The sequence below is a fragment of the Ranitomeya variabilis genome, chromosome 3, assembly GCF_051348905.1.
Source record: "Ranitomeya variabilis isolate aRanVar5 chromosome 3, aRanVar5.hap1, whole genome shotgun sequence".
NCBI classification, from domain to species: domain Eukaryota; kingdom Metazoa; phylum Chordata; class Amphibia; order Anura; family Dendrobatidae; genus Ranitomeya; species Ranitomeya variabilis.
The window spans coordinates 643,084,748-643,103,594 of record NC_135234.1 but is presented as its reverse complement, the minus strand read 5'-3'; positions in this window follow the sequence as shown (position 1 = coordinate 643,103,594).

Genomic DNA, 18,847 nt, shown 5'->3' with positions numbered 1-18,847 from the left:
CGGGCATAGTGATAAAGGGGGGAACCTTGCTGATTTAGGCAATATTGATTTAGGAAAACCACCTTCATGGGTAGGATTTTGCTCCTCAAGGAGTTCTTCCAGAATCCGAATGGTGTCTCTGTCAGCAGCGCTCCAATTCTCCTGATCAGTCTCTCCTTTTTGGTGTAGTTTTTTAAGGATTAGCTTACGTGAGAAAAGATGGAGATCTTTCAATGCTGAAAAATAGTTGAAACTGTTAGTGGGAGAGAATGATAAACCCCTACTCAAAACGTCCAGTTGTGTGCTACTCAATACATGATCCGATAGATTTATTACCTGTAAACCTCCCTGGGGCTTTGGGTCAGGTTGTTTACTACCCCCTCCTTTTTTGGAATTTTGTCTTGTATTCATTTTCTTAGTCTCATTTATTTGGGCACCATCACTATCCACCCCAGTTTGGTTCCTCTTAGCTGTCTGGGATTCATCCTGTCTTGTTGACCGTATGGATGCAGATCGTGATCGTGATCGTGAACCATTCCTATAAAAAGGGCGTGTTCTCTCATTGGTATTCCTCCATTTATAGGTTTTATTAAGTTGTTTGTCATTGATATCCCGTTGGCATTTCTTAGATTTAATTTGTTGAATTTCTTCTGCCCATTTTTGTGCCTCATCCTCTACTTCTGAGTTAAATTTCTTTAATGCTTCAGATGACATATCGCTTTTGATCATTTTTTGTAATTCTTCCATTTCTCCTTCTATTATTTTCAGAGACTCAATGTTCATCTCTTTCAAAATGACCATGAAGCCAAATGAGCAGGTGTTGGCATGGTTTTCCCATCTCTCCTTAATTTCGATATTTTCAACTGGGAAGGAGGGAAACACCTGCACCCTTAATCCTCTAGGGATTAACCCTTTCTGTAAATACTTCTCTAGAAAAGCATGGTTCCACCATATTTTAGTCCTTTTTCTCAAGAGATCTTTGAATTTAGATGTAATCTCCAATAACCCCTTATTCATACCCTCCACATTTGTACAATTGGCATCTTTGAACACATCATCTATTTTTGAGAGCCATGCTCCGTCGCGGGCTCTAAAATCCATAACAATATTGCTGGAGTCTACTGTGAAAAACACAGAAATAAGCATTAATATAACAAAATCCAGACTCATAACGTGACTATCGTAAATTATCGTTTTGGTTTTAGGTGTCTTTTTACACATCTGTGATCATTGTTTGTAGTGTGTACATGTTAATTGGTGTATTAATAAAGATTGTTTGTACTATTTTTAAACCAAACTCCTGTTAGTCTCTCGTGTTGATATGTCTCTCCGGCTCTGCAGCGCTCAGGACAGAGAGGCTGAGCGCACAGTGATGACGTCATCACACCCTCTGCCCTGAGATGTCGCAGAGTCAGAGGGTGCTGAAGACGCTGCAGCTGCCGCAGGAACCAGGAGAGGTGAGTATTAGAAGGGGGGCCCGATGCCAGCGCCGGCATCGGGGGGCGGGGGGCCCTGGTCGTGGCGGCAGTCGGCGCCGCCCGAAGATTTAAAGGGCCCGTGTCTCTCTCTTTTCTTTTTTTTCCTTCCTCCTCCTCCTCTCTGGGTCGGGGCCCACCGGGCATTTCACCGGTATCCCGGTGGGCCAGTCCGACGCTGTATAGACAGTAATTAAGCTGCAGCAGCAGGCAGTTATGGAGCTATGGGAAGGATGCAGTGGGACCAATGGATGCACATACAGTGCCTGCAGGCCTTGCACTGATGTGGATATGCTGTGCCCTGCCTACCTAGCGCTGCAATATTGGGACCCACGAATTAGCCCTAAAAAGGACTGTTCGTTTATCAGGAGTGGTGGATGTAAGAGTTGAAGACCTACACTACCTCTAAAACCACGATTCTGGCCCTATCTCGGCAGCAGCTCTCCCTACTCTCGCTGAAACAGGAACAGAATACGGCGAGCAGGGCGACGCCAGGTCTTTTATACTCGGGACGATGCTGTACAGCCCAGCCAATCACTGCACGACCACAAAGATGGCTGAAGCATTTCATGGCCTGGCAGACAATCCCTGCACCGTGATCGGGTCTCTAAAGTCTGCCAAAAACGTGGGGTGGAGACTACAGTTACTGCCGAATAATCCCGGAAATGCTCGCTGCTGGCCGAGTACCCCGATACTCGGGCAAGTAACGAGTAGTGGCGAGCATGTTCGCTCATCACTACTTCCTAGCAAAAAAAAAAATTTTTTTTTAAAATTGTGCTCATGTAAAGTAGGCATGTGGGAAATGTTATTTATTAACTACTTTGTATGACATAACTCTGGTTTAAGGGCATAAAAATGAAAAGTTTTGAAATTTTTGCCAAATTTCCAATTTTTTCACAAATAAATTTTTCACAAATTTTGTCACAATCATGAAGTACAATATATCATGAAAAAACAGTTTCATAATCAGTAGGATCCATTGAAGCATTCCGGAGTTATTACCATATAAAATGACACTGGTCAGAACTGTAAAAATTAGCCTGGTCATGAAGGTGAAAACAGGCTTCGGGATGTAAAGGGGTTAAAAAAAGCTCATTTCATAATAATCTTTCCCTGTAAACAGACTGCTGATAACATAATGAACTAGGGAAGAGTTCATTCATAGGGTAAAATAATCTATTACAGATGTCTCACTGCACATTGCTTACTTTTGTCTGCCTGTGATTTGCGACCGTTTAGTGGCACTGCTCAGACCCATACATAAAAACTTGGCTGAATTAAGGTAAAAGCTACCAAAGAGATTGTGAGCAGGCTTTATAAAGTGATGCACTTGCAAGGCTCACAATTGTTGTATATCAGAGGCGTAGCTAGGGTTTTGGTTTGGGGGGGGCGAAACTTCTGAGTGGGCCCTTAACCAGGTAACCTTGATTACAACTCGGTGACGCACCCTAATAGTGGAAGAGAACCTCAGCAGATGACGGCACTATAATGATATAGAAAGATAATGTCTATACATAGACCAACATGGATATTGCCGCCATATGGTCAGTGGTAAATGCCAGCCCTAAAGAACATATAAGAGATCACAGCACAGTTAGGCTATGTGCCCACGTTGCAGAAATGCTGCGGAAATGTCATTTTCGCACGAATTCGGAAAACAAGTGTGACCAACTTTTTGCCTATGCAGCATCAATAGTAAAAGATAGAATGTTGAAAATAATAAAAGAAGTAGAAATTTGTCCTACCGGTAATCGGGTTATCAGGAGTCCATCATGACAGCACCACCACCAGGAGGTTGTCCTTCGTATCCTTTATAGGGACAGAAATGCACAAGAGGTTAAATAGCCCCTCCCCACCACCACCCTTCAGTGATTTTCCCAAGTACCACTCCAGGATGCAACGCTATTTTTTTGAACTTCCTCTCTACACATATTCATATTACATATCAGAAAGGAAATCCAAGGGAGGGTATATAAGGGGTGCTGTCATGATGGACTCCTGGAAACACCATTACCAGTAGGACTAATTCCTACTTTCCAGGACGTCCCTCCTGACAGCACCACCAGGAGAAATACCAAATAACTCCTATTTAGGGTGGGATTACAGCTTGGAGGACTTTCTTCCCAATGGCCATCTGTTGGTTTGACAGAACGTCCAAGTTATAATGCCTGCAAAAGATATTTGACTTAGACCAAGTTGCGGCCCTGCAGATCTGGTCCATAGAAACCCCAGCCCTTTCTGTCCATGAAGCCGAGATTGCTCTCAGCGAGTGAGCCTTTAGGCTCTCCGGTGGAGTTTTCCAGTTTTGTATGCTGTGGTAATAGCTGACTTTCTCCATCTAGCTAGTGTAGCTTTGGATGCCTTCTTCCCTCTGTTACTTCCAGCCATCTGGATGAAGAGATTAGAGTCCACTATCCAGTTGTGTGTGGTTTTTAAGTTATGAAGAACTGTCCTCTTTATGTCCAAAGAGTGAAGAGAGCACTCCTACTCGGTACTATAGTTTTGTCAAAAAGTTGGCAGTACGATTTCCTGACTTCTATGGAAATCTGAAACAACTTTGAGAAGGAAGTCGGGATCCAGTCGTAAGACGATACAGTCCTTTTGAATCTTCAAATATGGGTCTTTTATGGAGAGGGCCTAAATTTCGTCAATACGTCTTGCCGATGTGTTTGCTATTAAGAAAAGTGCTTTGAGGGTTACTGATCTTAGGTGTGCCTGATCTAGGGGCTCGTATGGCTCTTTACATAGTTCATTCAAAACCAGGTTGAGATCCCAGGGGCGTACTGAACTATGTATTGTGGGCCTGAGACATTGAGTGGCCTTAATAAATCTCGCTACCCAGGGATGATTGGCTAACGGAAAGTCAAAGAAGGAACTCAGGGCTGAAATTTTCACCTTTAACGTACTAGGCCTTAACCCCTTATCAAAGCCAGACTGAAGAAAGTCTAGGATCCTAGGAATATCTGGGCCCTGAGAAACGTATATTGGAACTGTACTTTGTGAGCAGACCATTTTCCAGACTTTCCGATATATAGCTGGAGTCACCGGCTTCCTGCTCTTTTGGTTGGTAGCAATGACTGGTTCTGACAGGCCTTTTGACCTGAGGATCTCTTTCTCAGGATCCAAGCCGCCAATTGTAATAATCCCGGGTTTTGATGGACTCGAGGGCCCTGAATTAAGAGGTTCGGTCTTGCTGGTAGATGGACTGGTTCTTTCAAGGACATCCACTTCAGTAGAGAGAACCAGCTCCCTTTGGGCCAGTATGGTACTATTAGTATTACTGATGCCTGGCTCTCCTGGATCTTCCTTAAGACTCTTGGTATTAGAGCCAGTGGTGGAAATGCATAAGTGAGACTTATATTCCAACTCTGTGCCAAGGCGTATATCCCTGTCGGCCTGTCTCCTAGGTTTGAAGAGAACTTTTCTGTTTTTTGTATTTTTCCTGAAGGTGAAGAGATCTATTTCCGGTGTGCCCCATTGATGGGTTAACTGAACAAAGACAACCACTCTGTGAGTTACACCTTTTCCCTGCTTAGAAAGTCTGCCACTTGATTTTCAAAGCCTTTCAGGTGTACTGCCGTGATTGATTTTACTGTGAGTTCTGTCCAGGAGAATATTGCGTCTGACAAGTCCTGTAAGTGACGGTGTCTTGGACCTCCCTGATGAAGTAGGAAGGCAACTGTTGTCGAGTTTTCTGAGAAGATTCGGATATGTCGATTCTTTTACTCTTCCCGATATCTCTTTAGAACTTCCCAGACTGCTCTGAGCTCTCTGTAGTTTGACAACCTGTTGCGTATTGACATGGGCCAAGCTCCTTGGAAGTAACTTTCCTCCATGTGAACCCCCCAGCCTCTGAGGCTTGCGTCCATAGTGATGTTCACACACGGAGATGTTCTCCAGCATCATCCTTTCTCGAGATTTGTTATAGTGGTCCACCATGACAGTGACCTTTTTGCTTCTTCGGATAATTGCATCCTGTTGTTCAGTGATGTCTCTCTCCCGTCTCATACTGGAAGGACCTCTTGCTGCAAGTGTCTTGAATGATACTGGTTCCATTGAACACTGGGAATACATGAGGTCTTCAAACCCAGGACCATCATGGCTTTCCTTATGGAGATGTACTTTCTCCTCTACCATCTGAATCTCCTTTCTGATTGATTGCTGTTTGTGTTGCAGAAGGTATGAGTGTTCCTGTGTTGAGCCCAGGAGAACTCCGAGAAACAGCTTCTTTGTTTCTGGTTTGAAATTTCATTTTTTTAGATTTATTAGCAACCCTAGTTTCTCTAGGACTGACACGGTTGTCATCAAATGTTCTTCCATCTGTTGTGGGGAATCCGCTATGAGCAGGATGTCATCCAAGTAAGAAACTATCAGGATCTCCCTTTCTCTCAGGAAGGCCATAACCTCTGCCATGAGTTTGGTGAAGATTTGGGGGGTAGAAGAGAGAACGAATGGTAGGCATCTGAACTGGAAGTGTTGTATGCGATCTCGGTCTTTGATAGCAAATCTGAGGTATTGCTGATGGGAGGCATGGATAGGGACCTGGTAGTAGGCACTTTTTAAATCTAATGTGCTCATTACTGAGCCCTTCCACAGGAGAGAAAGGACTAGTCCAATTGCATACAAATCAGAGGAGCACATGGTCTCTTAAAGTCACAGTGTCATTCAGTGCCTAGCAAGGGCTGACCCCCTACATTCAAATAACTTAGCATTTATGCTACTTGTGAGCAAGACCTAACTGTCCAGGTAAAGTGGGTGTGATTTCATGAAAATTCCTGCCTTTGTGCATCCAACGATGCTGTTGAACTGTGCAATCTAGGTACATTTTTTTTTCTCTGTAGGCTTCTATAGGCAGCCTGAAAAATGCATGTAAAAATGCAATTACATTTTAAGTACAGAATTAAAGTTTTGTTCTTTTATTAAAAAAAAAGCATTAAAAGTGTCTCCTCAAATCTTTACAAAAATGCATCAGATATAGGGTTAAAGGCATAAAAAATGCAATAATCAGAGAAGATCCATATTGCTTAGTGTGGTGTATACACCTGCAGAAAACATACTGTACAGATAAATAGCAAACAGATGATAACCATAGAAAGGATGTGAATGAAATTCAAGACTTAGTCCTGACCTGGGACAGTGGAGCAACTTCCCCAAATCATGACTGTCCCGCTGGATCAAGGACAATTGTGAGCTATACAGAAGATCCACAAAATAGTTACTGTATATCCCAAATAATACAGTTAATTCTCCCACAATGTCTGTTTGAGTACTGAATGATTCTGCTGAAGTCTGAAAGACACAGTACACCCACAGGAGCTTTTATGACATGTCATTCTAAATCAATAAATATTAAAATAAGGGTGGTCCTCACTTTGCAGCAGCTATAACAGCTTTCACTCTTAATGTTTCTACAAGATTTTTTAGCGTGTTTGTTGGATTTTCTGCTCATTCGTCCAGCATTTGTGAGATTAGATACTCATGTTGTATAAGAGGATCTGGGTCACAACTTCATTATAATGCATACCAAACTGGGTTGGGTTGAGGTCATGGAGCTGTGTGTGGGACAGTCTCATTTTTTCAATGCCAAGATCACCCAACCATGCTTTTATGGACTTTTCTTTGTGAACTGTGTTACAGTTATGCTAGAACACAAAAAACTTCCCACAAAGTTGGAAGTATACAATTGTATAAAATATCTTGATATTCTTAAGCATTAAGATTTATTTTTAGTGAAACTAATGAGGTCTAGGCTGACCCCTGAAAAAGAACCCTATAGCTTTATCCCTCATCCACCAATCTTAACAGTTGGCACAATGCAGTCATTCAGATAACACTCTTGGTGGTTGCATAACCCTAACTTGTTCATCAGATTGAGTGACTAGTTAAACTACAGAAGATGTTTCCATTGTTCTAGTGGTGGCAGCTTTACACCACTCCATCTGAAGCACCATCTGTGATTGGTGTTGTAAGGCTTACATCTTGCTGCTCAAACGTGGAAATTCATGCCAAGAAGTTCCCAGCACACAGTTTTAATGCTGATGTTAATGCCAGTGGCAGTTTGGATTCTACAGTTATTGAGTCAGCAGAGCATTGTCAATTTTTATGCACTGTGCGACCATGTTCTGGAACTTTATATGGTCTGCCACTGTGAAGCTGAGGTTAATATTTTTTAAAAAATGGTGACATGTTTCGGCCTTGTAGTTATTACTGTGTGTGTTAACCCCTTCATCCCATTTTCCATTTTTTTTTTCATTTTTTAAATTTTTCCATCAGTATAGTTGTATAAGGCTACTTTCACACTTCCGTCTTTAGAGCTTCGTAGCAATCCATCGTTTTGGGAAAAAAATGGATCCTGCAAATGTGCTTGCAGGATGCGTTTTTTCCCATAGCCTTGTATTAACGACGGATCACGACGGATTGCCACACGTCATGCGTCGTGTTTTGGCGGACTGTCAGCACAAAAAAACGTTCCATGTAACTTTTTTTGTGCGTCGCGTCCGCCATTTTCGACCGAGCATGCACAGCCGAAACTCCGCCCCTCCTCCCCGGATTGCAGAATGGGCAGCGGATGCGTTGAAAAACTGCATCCGCTGCCCACGTCTTGCAGTTATTTCACAGCGTCCGTCGGTACGTCGGCCCGACGCATTGCGACGGGCCCGTACCGATGGAAATGTGAAAGTAGCCTTAGGGCTTGTTTTTTTCAGTACGAGTTGTACTTTTTAATGACACCATTCATTCCACCATACAGTTTACTGGAAAAGTGAAAAAACATTCAATGTGCGGTGAAATTGCAAAAAAAATGCAATACTACAATGGAGTTTTTTTATTTACCATTTTCACTATGTGGTAACACTTACCTGGCAATATTATTCCTCAGGTCAATATGAGTATTCAGATATAGATTATTCATACATATTTTTTTTTATTTAAGTGGTGAAAAAAAATTGGAAATTTGTATGAGAAATTTTTTTTGCTTTTGTCTCCATTTTCCAAGATCTATAGCATTTTTATTTTTTGGGATATGGGACTGTGTGCAGGTTTATTTTTTATGACCTGAGCTGACGTTTTTACCGATATCATTTTTGGTAGATACAATGTTTTGATTGCCTCTTATTACATTTTATTGCAATGTTGCGGCTGCCAAAAAACTTAATTAGGTTGATTTAAACTTTGAGGATTTTTTTTTTTTTTTCATGTATTACAGAAATAATGATCTCCTGTGAATGCCATCTATGGGCCAGCATTCACAGGATGATTGTATTGACAGGTATGGGGGTCACCAGCAGAACCCCAGCTGTCATGACTCATGACAATCCATCTACACCCCACAATCAGGTCACAGGTGCGTCGATGGCGATCACAGACTGTCAGTGTATAGTGCATTCTAAGTGATGCTATCAGAGATTGACAGCAGAACTTAACATGTTACCAGCACCGCTCCACCCATGGCTGTTAAAGCAGAGGCATATCTGGGAGGAGTCGGCCAGGCATGTGCCCCGGATGCAGCCGGCAGGGGGGTGCAGTCAGGCCGCCTAATGGGGCGGTCCAAAGTGTCTCCCCTGGAGGCTGCACTTTGCCACCCTCTGGACTGGAAATCAGTTGTTTTCAGTGCTGGTTGTCAAGAGAAGCTGCAGCACACTGGCTCCCATACATCAATTGTCACAGTGACTCCAGCAGTATGATCAGGTCATGTGGTCACCCTGTGGATGTCACTCGCCAGCGCTGCAGAGGCGCACACTGGTGGTAAGTGCTCCAGTGGAGCTGAAGATACCAAAGATTAAGTGCATGGAGGGGGAAGATTTGAGAATACAATTTGCACACAGAATATGGGCAGCTAGAGAAATTTGAAGACAAAATGAGGAGTAAGAAGAGATGCGGCATGTATGAGGAAACAATATGGAGGGATGAGTGCAGACACAGTATGGTGAATGGGCGAATGGGTGCGGACACTGAGTAGTAAGGGGAGGATGGGTGCAGACAGTATGATGAGTGGGGGGTTGGGTGTGACTGCAGTATGGGGAACAAAGGGGGAATGTATGCAGACACAGTATTGTTGTGAATTCTGTTCATGGGCTCCCTCTGGTGGCTTTGAGTGTTACGGCTGGTCTGTAGCTGGATTCCAGCTGCCTTGTTTCCTGCTAGGCTTGCTGCCTATTTAACTCCATCTGGACCTTTACTTGTTGCCTGCTCCCGTTGTATTCAGTACTGGTTCAGATCTCTCTGGGACTTCCCTTGTGACCTGTTTCCTCGTGGAGAAGCTAAGTTCTTGCTAGTCCATTTTTTCTCATTGCTATCTGAAAATGTTTCTCAGTATATTATGAGTTCAGTCCAGCTTGCTTAAATGCTATTTGATTTCTAGCTGGAAGCTTTGGGGTGCGGAGTTGCGCCCCTCACATCGTGAGTCGGTGTGGGGGTCTTTTTGTATTCTCTGCGTGGATATCTTTTGTAGTATTTTATACTGACCGCACAGATTCCTTGCTATCTTCTGACTATTTAGTTTAGCGGGCCTCATTTGCTAAAACCTGTTTTCATTTCTATGTTTGTGTTTTCCCCTTTATTTACCGTTATTATTTGTGGGGGGCTGTCTACACTTTGGGGAAAATTTCTCTGAGGCAAGTGAGGCTTTGTTTCTCTCTAGGGGTAGCTAGTTTCTCAGGCTGTGAACGAGGCGTCTAGGCCGAGTTAGGAACGCTCCACAGCTGCCTATAGTGTGTGTTGATAGGATCAGGATTGCGGTCAGTAAAGTTCCCACATTCCCAGAGCTTGTCCTTATTTTTGGTTTTCTTATCAGGTCAGTTCATGTGTTCTAACCACCAGGATCATAACAGTACAGCAGGCCTGTAAAGTGTTAATGCATCGCAAAAGAGGGATAAGAGAAGCTCTGAGGTTTTTTTTTTTCCTCTGCAGTGTGTTTAGCCTCTCTCCTCCCCTTAATCTCTGGGTGGTTCAGGACTCAGCTGCAGATATGGACATTCAAGGTCTGTCCTCTTGTGTGGATCAGCTCGCTACAAGGATACAAAGCATTCAGGATTATGTAGTCCGCAGTCCTATGTCAGAACCTAAAATACCAATTCCTGAGCTGTTCTCTGGAGATAGATCTAGGTTTTTGAATTTCAAAAATAATTGCAAATTGTTTCTTTCTCTGAGACCTCATTCCTCTGGTGACCCTGCTCGGCAAGTTAAAATTATTATTTCTTTGTTACGTGGTGACCCTCAAGATTGGGCATTCTCCCTGGCGCCAGGAGATCCTGCATTGCTAAATGTGGATGCGTTTTTTCTGGCGCTTGGATTGCTTTATGAGGAACCTAATCAAGTAGACCAGGCAGAAAATATTTTGCTGGCTCTCTCTCAGGGTCAGGATGAAGCAGAGGTTTACTGTCAGAAGTTTAGGAAGTGGTCTGTGCTCACTCAATGGAATGAGTGTGCCCTGGCAGCGATTTTCAGAAAGGGTCTTTCTGAAGCCCTTAAGGATGTTATGGTGGGGTTCCCCATGCCTGCGGGTCTGAATGAGTCAATGTCTTTGGCCATTCAGATTGATCGGCGTTTGCGGGAGCGCAAACCTGTGCACCCTCTGGCGGTGTTTTCTGAACAGAAGCCTGGGTCTATGCAATGTGACAGGATTCTGACCAGAATTGAACGGCAAAATCACAGACATCAGAATGGGTTGTGCTTTTACTGTGGTGACTCCACTCATGTTATCTCTGATTGTTCTAAGCACACAAAGAGGTTCGCTAGGTCTGTCACCATTGGTACTGTACAGCCTAAATTCATTTTGTCTGTTACTTTGATTTGCTCTCTGTCATCCTACTCTGTTATGGCTTTTGTGGATTCAGGCGCTGCCCTGAATTTGATGGATTTGTCATTTGCCAGGCGCTGTGGTTTTATCTTGGAGCCATTGCAATTCTCAGGCTGTGAACGAGGCGTCTAGGCCGAGTTAGGAACGCTCCACAGCTGCCTATAGTGTGTGTTGATAGGATCAGGATTGCGGTCAGTAAAGTTCCAACATTCCCAGAGCTTGTCCTTATTTTTGGTTTTCTTATCAGGTCAGTTCATGTGTTCTAACCACCAGGATCATAACACAGTATGGTGAGTGAGGTTGATGGGATGTGTGGAAAAACAGTATGGGGAGTCGGGGGGAAGTGTGAGCAGGCAACATAGAGCATGATGAGGGTAAATATATGAGGAGACAGTATAGTGAACAGGGGTTTGAGATGAGACAGTATGAGGAGAGAGGGGAAAATATGTGAGGAGACTATCCAGGGTAACTGTGAGGAGACAGTATTGTGAACAGGGGGGATGTGAGAGGAGACAGTATGAGGAGGGAGGGAAATAGTGTGAAGAGACAGTATGGGGGTAGAAAATTGAGTGGGCACAGAATAGAGACTGAGTAGTGGAGTATAGCCTGAGGGGCAGTGTAAGGGCACAGCCAGGAGGGGACAGTAAGCCAAGGAGGGGAATTATGATGAAGAGTAGTGATGAAAGAGTATACTCGTTTCTCAGGTTTTCCTGAACATGCTCGGGTGATCTCCGAGTATTTGTTAGTGCTCAGAGATTTAGTTTGCTGTCATGATTCCCAATGGCAGGGAAACATCAAAATACAAAGATAACGGACGAGCTCTGGGTGATGGAATCTCGAGCTGACCGTGAGCTAAATCTACCACACAACTAATAGTAGCCAGGGAGCATACCTGATTAACCCTAGATGCCACGCGCCAGCCGGAGGACTAACTACCCCTGGTAGAGGAAGGAACAGACCTGGCTTACCTCTAGGGAAATACCCCAAAAGATGATAGCAGCCCCCCACATGTAATGACGGTGAGTTTAGAGGAAAAGACATACACAGTATGAAGGTAGATTTAGCAAAGAGAGGTCCACTTACTAGATAGCAGAAGGATACAAAAGAGGACTTCACGGTCAACTGAAAACCCTATCAAAAAACCATCCTGAAATTACTTTAAGACTCCTGTGTCAACTCATGACACAGGAGTGGCAATTTTAGCCCACAAGAGCTTCCAGCTACAGAGAATAACAAAACTGCAAACTGGACAAAAGATACAAAACAAAAGGACAAAGTCCACTTAGCTGATCAGCAGACTAGTAGCAGGAACATGCAACTGAAGGCTCTGGTTACAATGATGACCGGCAAAGAAATGACTGGAGAGCAAGGCTAAATAGGAAACTCCCAAACACTGATGGGAGCAGGTGAACAGAGACAGCAAAGACACACAAGTCACCAGTACCACCAGCAACCACCAGGGGAGCCCAAAAGCGGATTCACAACAGTACCCCCCCCTTAAGGAGGGGGCACCGAACCCTCACGAGAACCACCAGGACGATCTGGATGAGCCGAATGAAAGGCACGAACCAAATCCGAGGCATGAACATCAGAGGCAGTTACCCAAGAATTATCTTCTTGACCATAGCCCTTCCATTTAACCAGATACTGAAGTCTCCGTCTGGAAATACGGGAGTCCAGGATCTTCTCCACAACGTACTCCAATTCACCCCCTACCAGCACAGGAGCAGGAGGTTCAGTAGAAGGAACCACCGGTACCTCATACCTCCGCAACAACGACCGATGGAATACATTATGGATAGCGAAAGATGCCGGGAGGTCCAAACGAAAGGACACAGGGTTAAGAATCTCCAAAATCCTATAAGGACCGATGAACCGGGGCTTAAACTTAGGAGAAGAAACCCTCATAGGGACAAAACGGGAAGACAACCACACCAAGTCCCCAACACGAAGGCGAGGACCAACACGACGCCGGCGATTAGCAAACTGCTGAGTCCTCTCCTGGGACAACTTCAAATTGTCCTCCACTTGTCCCCAAATCCGATGCAACCGATCCACCACAGCATCAACTCCCGGACAATCCGAAGATTCCACCTGACCAGATGAAAAACGAGGGTGAAACCCTGAATTGCAAAAGAAAGGGGAAACCAAAGTGGCAGAACTAGCCCGATTATTAAGAGCAAACTCTGCCAACGGCAAAAAGGCAACCCAGTCATCCTGATCCGCAGACACAAAACACCTCAAATAAGTCTCCAAAGTTTGATTAGCTCGCTCCGTCTGGCCATTAGTCTGAGGATGGAATGCAGACGAAAAAGACAAATCAATTCCCAACCTGGAACAGAATGTCCGCCAAAATCTAGACACGAACTGGGTTCCCCTGTCAGAAACGATGTTTTCCGGAATCCCATGCAGGCGAACCACATTTTGAAAAAACAGAGGGACCAATTCAGATGAGGAAGGCAACTTAGGCAATGGCACCAAATGGACCATTTTAGAAAAACGGTCACACACCACCCAGATGACAGACATCTTCTGAGAAACAGGGAGATCAGAAATAAAGTCCATAGAGATGTGCGTCCAAGGCCTCTTCGGAATAGGCAAGGGCAACAATAACCCACTAGCCCTAGAACAACAAGGCTTGGCCCGAGCACAAACATCACAAGACTGCACAAAAACACGCACATCTCGAGACAGGGAAGGCCACCAGAAGGACCTAGCCACCAAATCTCTAGTACCAAAAATTCCAGGATGACCTGCCAGGGTAGAAGAATGAACTTCCGAGATGACTCTACTGGTCCAATCATCAGGAACAAACAGTCTACCAGGTGGACAACGATCAGGTCTATCTGCCTGAAATTCTTGCAAAGCACGTCGCAAGTCTGGGGAGACAGCAGACAAAACCACCCCATCCTTAAGGATACCAGCAGGTTCAGAATCCCCAGGAGAGTCAGGCTCAAAACTCCTAGAAAGAGCATCTGCCTTCACATTTTTAGAACCCTGTAAGTATGAGACCACAAAATTAAACCGAGAAAAAAACAACGACCAGCGTGCCTGTCTAGGATTCAGGTGCCTGGCAGACTCCAGATAAATCAGATTCTTGTGATCAGTCAAAACCACCACCTGATGTCTGGCACCCTCAAGCCAATGACGCCACTCCTCAAACGCCCACTTCATGGCCAAAAGCTCCCGATTACCAACATCATAGTTTCGCTCGGCAGCCGAAAATTTACGAGAAAAGAACGCACAAGGTCTCATCACTGAGCAATCGGAACTTTTCTGCGACAAAACCGCCCCTGCTCCGATCTCGGAAGCATCGACCTCAACCTGAAAGGGAAGAGAAACATCAGGCTGGTGCAACACAGGAGCAGACAAAAAGCGGCGCTTAAGCTCCCGAAAGGCCTCCACAGCAGCAGGGGACCAATCGGCAACATCAGCACCCTTTCTAGTCAAATCAGTCAAAGGTTTAGCAACGCCAGAAAACCCAGTTATAAATCGACGATAGAAATTAGCAAAGCCCAAGAATTTCTGAAGACTCTTAAGAGAAGTAGGCTGCGTCCAGTCACAAATAGCCCGAACCTTAACAGGGTCCATCTCAACAGAAGAAGGGGAAAAAATGTACCCCAAAAAAGAAATCTTTTGAACCCCAAAAACACACTTTGAACCCTTTACACACAAAGAACTAGTCAGCAAAACCTGAAAAACCCTCCTGACCTGTTGAACATGAGACTCCCAGTCATCAGAAAAAATCAAAATATCGTCCAAATACACAATCATAAATTTATCCAAATATTCACGGAAAATATCATGCATAAAGGACTGAAAGACCGAAGGTGCATTTGAAAGGCCGAAAGGCATTACTAAATACTCAAAATGGCCCTCAGGCGTATTAAATGCGGTTTTCCACTCATCCCCCTGCTTAATTCGCACCAAATTATACGCCCCACGAAGATCAATCTTAGAGAGAGTAGATGACGAAATGGAAACCAAAGGTACATCCCCATGAACCCCCCGACATCCCCAGCGTATCACAGACATTGTTTTCCAGTCAAGGACTGGGTTATGAGATTGTAACCATGGTAATCCAAGCACTAAAACATCATGTAAATTGTACAACACAAGGAAGCGAATCACCTCCTGATGGTCTGGAGTCATACGCATAGTCACTTGCGTCCAGAATTGTGGTTTATTACTAGCCAAAGGGGTAGAATCAATACCCTTCAGAGGTATAGGGACTTCCAGTGGCTCTAAATCAAACCCACAGCGCCTGGCAAAGGACCAATCCATAAGACTCAGGGCGGCGCCAGAGTCCACATAGGCATCCACAGTAATAACTGATAATGAACAAATCAAGGTTACAGACAGAATAAATTTAGACTGTAAAGTGCAAATAGACTTGTCAGCCTTCTTTGTGCATTTAGAGCATGCTGATATAACATGAGCAGAATCACCACAATAGAAACACAACCCATTTTTACGCCTGTAATTCTGCCGCTCGCTTCTGGACAGAGTTCTGTCACATTGCATATTCTCTGGCGACTTTTCAGAAGATACCGCCAAATGGTGCACAGGCTTGCGCTCCCGCAAACGCCGATCAATCTGAATAGCCATTGTCATGGACTCATTCAGACCTGTAGGCGCAGGGAACCCGACCATAACATCCTTAACGGCATCAGAGAGGCCCTCTCTGAAATTTGCCGCTAGGGCGCACTCATTCCACTGAGTAAGCACAGACCATTTACGAAATTTTTGGCAGTATATCTCAGCTTCATCTTGCCCTTGAGATAGGGCTATCAAAGCTTTTTCAGCTTGAATCTCCAAATTAGGTTCCTCATAAAGCAAGCCTAAAGCCAGAAAAAAGGCATCCACATTGAGCAACGCAGGATCCCCTGGTGTCAATGAAAATGCCCAGTTTTGAGGGTCACCTCGCAGCAAAGAAATCACAATCTTAACCTGCTGGACAGGATCTCCAGAGGAGTGAGGTCTGAGAGAAAGGAATAATTTACAATTATATTTGAAATTCAGAAACCGAGATCTATCTCCGGAAAACACCTCTGGTGTAGGAATCTTAGGTTCAGACATCGGAGTATGTATAACAAATTCTTGTAAATTTTGAACCTTAGTAGCAAGATTATTTAAACCTGCAGCCAAGCTCTGAGGATCCATCTTTAAACAGGTGAGATCAGAGCCATTCAAGGATTAGAAAAAGAGAAAGGCAAAGGCTGTAATTAGAGCTGAAATACAACTGATCCAACTATGGAGCAAACATAGGAAAAAAAAAAAAAAAAACTCTACAGACTTCTTTTTCTCTCCTTTCTTCTGCCAGTAACTTTAACACGGGCCGGTCATACTGTCATGATTCCCAATGGCAGGGAAACATCAAAACAAAGATAACGGACGAGCTCTGGGTGATGGAATCTCGAGCTGACCGTGAGCTAAATCTACCACACAACTAATAGTAGCCAGGGAGCATACCTGATTAACCCTAGATGCCACGCGCCAGCCGGAGGACTAACTACCCCTGGTAGAGGAAGGAACAGACCTGGCTTACCTCTAGGGAAATACCCCAAAAGATGATAGCAGCCCCCCACATGTAATGACGGTGAGTTTAGAGGAAAAGACATACACAGTATGAAGGTAGATTTAGCAAAGAGAGGTCCACTTACTAGATAGCAGAAGGATACTAAAGAGGACTTCACGGTCAACTGAAAACCCTATCAAAAAACCATCCTGAAATTACTTTAAGACTCCTGTGTCAACTCATGACACAGGAGTGGCAATTTCAGCCCACAAGAGCTTCCAGCTACAGAGAATAACAAAACTGCAAACTGGACAAAAGATACAAAACAAAAGGACAAAGTCCACTTAGCTGATCAGCAGACTAGTAGCAGGAACATGCAACCGAAGGCTCTGGTTACAATGATGACCGGCAAGGAAATGACTGGAGAGCAAGGCTAAATAGGAAACTCCCAAACACTGATGGGAGCAGGTGAACAGAGACAGCAAAGACACACAAGTCACCAGTACCACCAGCAACCACCAGGGGAGCCCAAAAGCGGATTCACAACAGTTTGCGTTGCCTCATTTGCATGATTTACAGCTGCTGGACAAACTGAATACATGTTGGGGTTGCCATGTTCCTTGGTAATCCTCTTATGTATTCAGCTTGTCTAGCAGCTGTAAATCAAGCAGCTGCGTGGACAAAAACAATCTCCGAGCACTAACACATATTTGGAGACCACCCGAGCAATGAGTATACTCGCTCATCACTAATGAAGAGGTACAGTATAGAGACTCTGCCCTATAAGGGGGACCCAGTATGAGACGACAGTGTGACGTCCGTGATGGGCCATGGATGAGAAATGTCATCATGGAGTCTGAACAAGGTGAAGAAGAAGAGAAAGAGAAGACTTCAATCGGAGACAACACCATCTATAAGGTACCTAGATGTAAATGTTTTTTGTGATACTGACTAATTTTCATGTCTTTTATTATGTTAGGCGCACATAAGGGGTTGTCCAAGTTTTTCATGAGCCTGCAGTCATTCTATGATTGCAGATTCTGAATTCTCACAGTGCGCAATACGATTTGCATGCATGCGGTCACATGCCGACTAGACTCGCTAATTGAAAATGAACTGAGTGATGCCAAACAGGTCTGGTTGGAATATGGTCAGAACTATAGAAATTGCATACTTGTGCTGCCATCGGCAAGGGAGAATCCTAAAAGTGTGCAGTGCATGCGCTGTGAGAATTCAGAAGCCTGCAGTCACAAATCACAAACTCATCATAAACCTGGATGCACACTTTAATTATAAAATGAAGCCCTGTTGCCAATCCTAACAGCTTGTAATATCCTTACTGTCAGGATTCAACACTGCTCGCCTGTTCCATCAGTCATCACAATTCACTCATTTGCAATTTTCATACTTACGGTCACGTGATAACGAGCTTCTCTTCCTTCTTCTCTCAGTTTTTCACTGAACATTGAGAGAATTAGGGAGAGCAGCTTGTCAGGACGTGAGTAAGTATGCAAATCACATATGTGCTTGGGGTGGGGGAAGTCACCAAAATGAATTCTTGCCCTGGGCGCCAGAAAACCTAAATGCACCTCTTGTTAAAGGCACATGATAGCTTTTTTAATCAGCCATTATATGGGGGGAAAGATGCAAGCTAAGCATGTGAGTCCGCATCAAAGCAGGGACACAACATAGGACATCATATATTTTGGATAGTGTTGAGCGATACCGTCCGATACTTGAAAGTATCGGTATCGGATAGTATCGGCCGATACCCAAAAAGTATCGGATATCGCCAATACCGATACCCGATACCAATACAAGTCAATGGGACACCAATTATCGGAAGGTATCCTGTATGGTTCCCAGGGTCTGAAGGAGAGGAAACTCTCCTTCAGGCCCTGGGATCCATATTAATGTGTAAAATAAAGAATAAAAATAAAAAATATTGATATACTCACCTCTCCGACGCAGCCTGGACCTTACCGATGTAACCGGCAGCTTCCGTTCCTAAGAATGAGAGCTTGAAAGACCTTAGATGACGTCATGGCCTGTGATTGGTCGCGTGAGCGGTCACGTGAC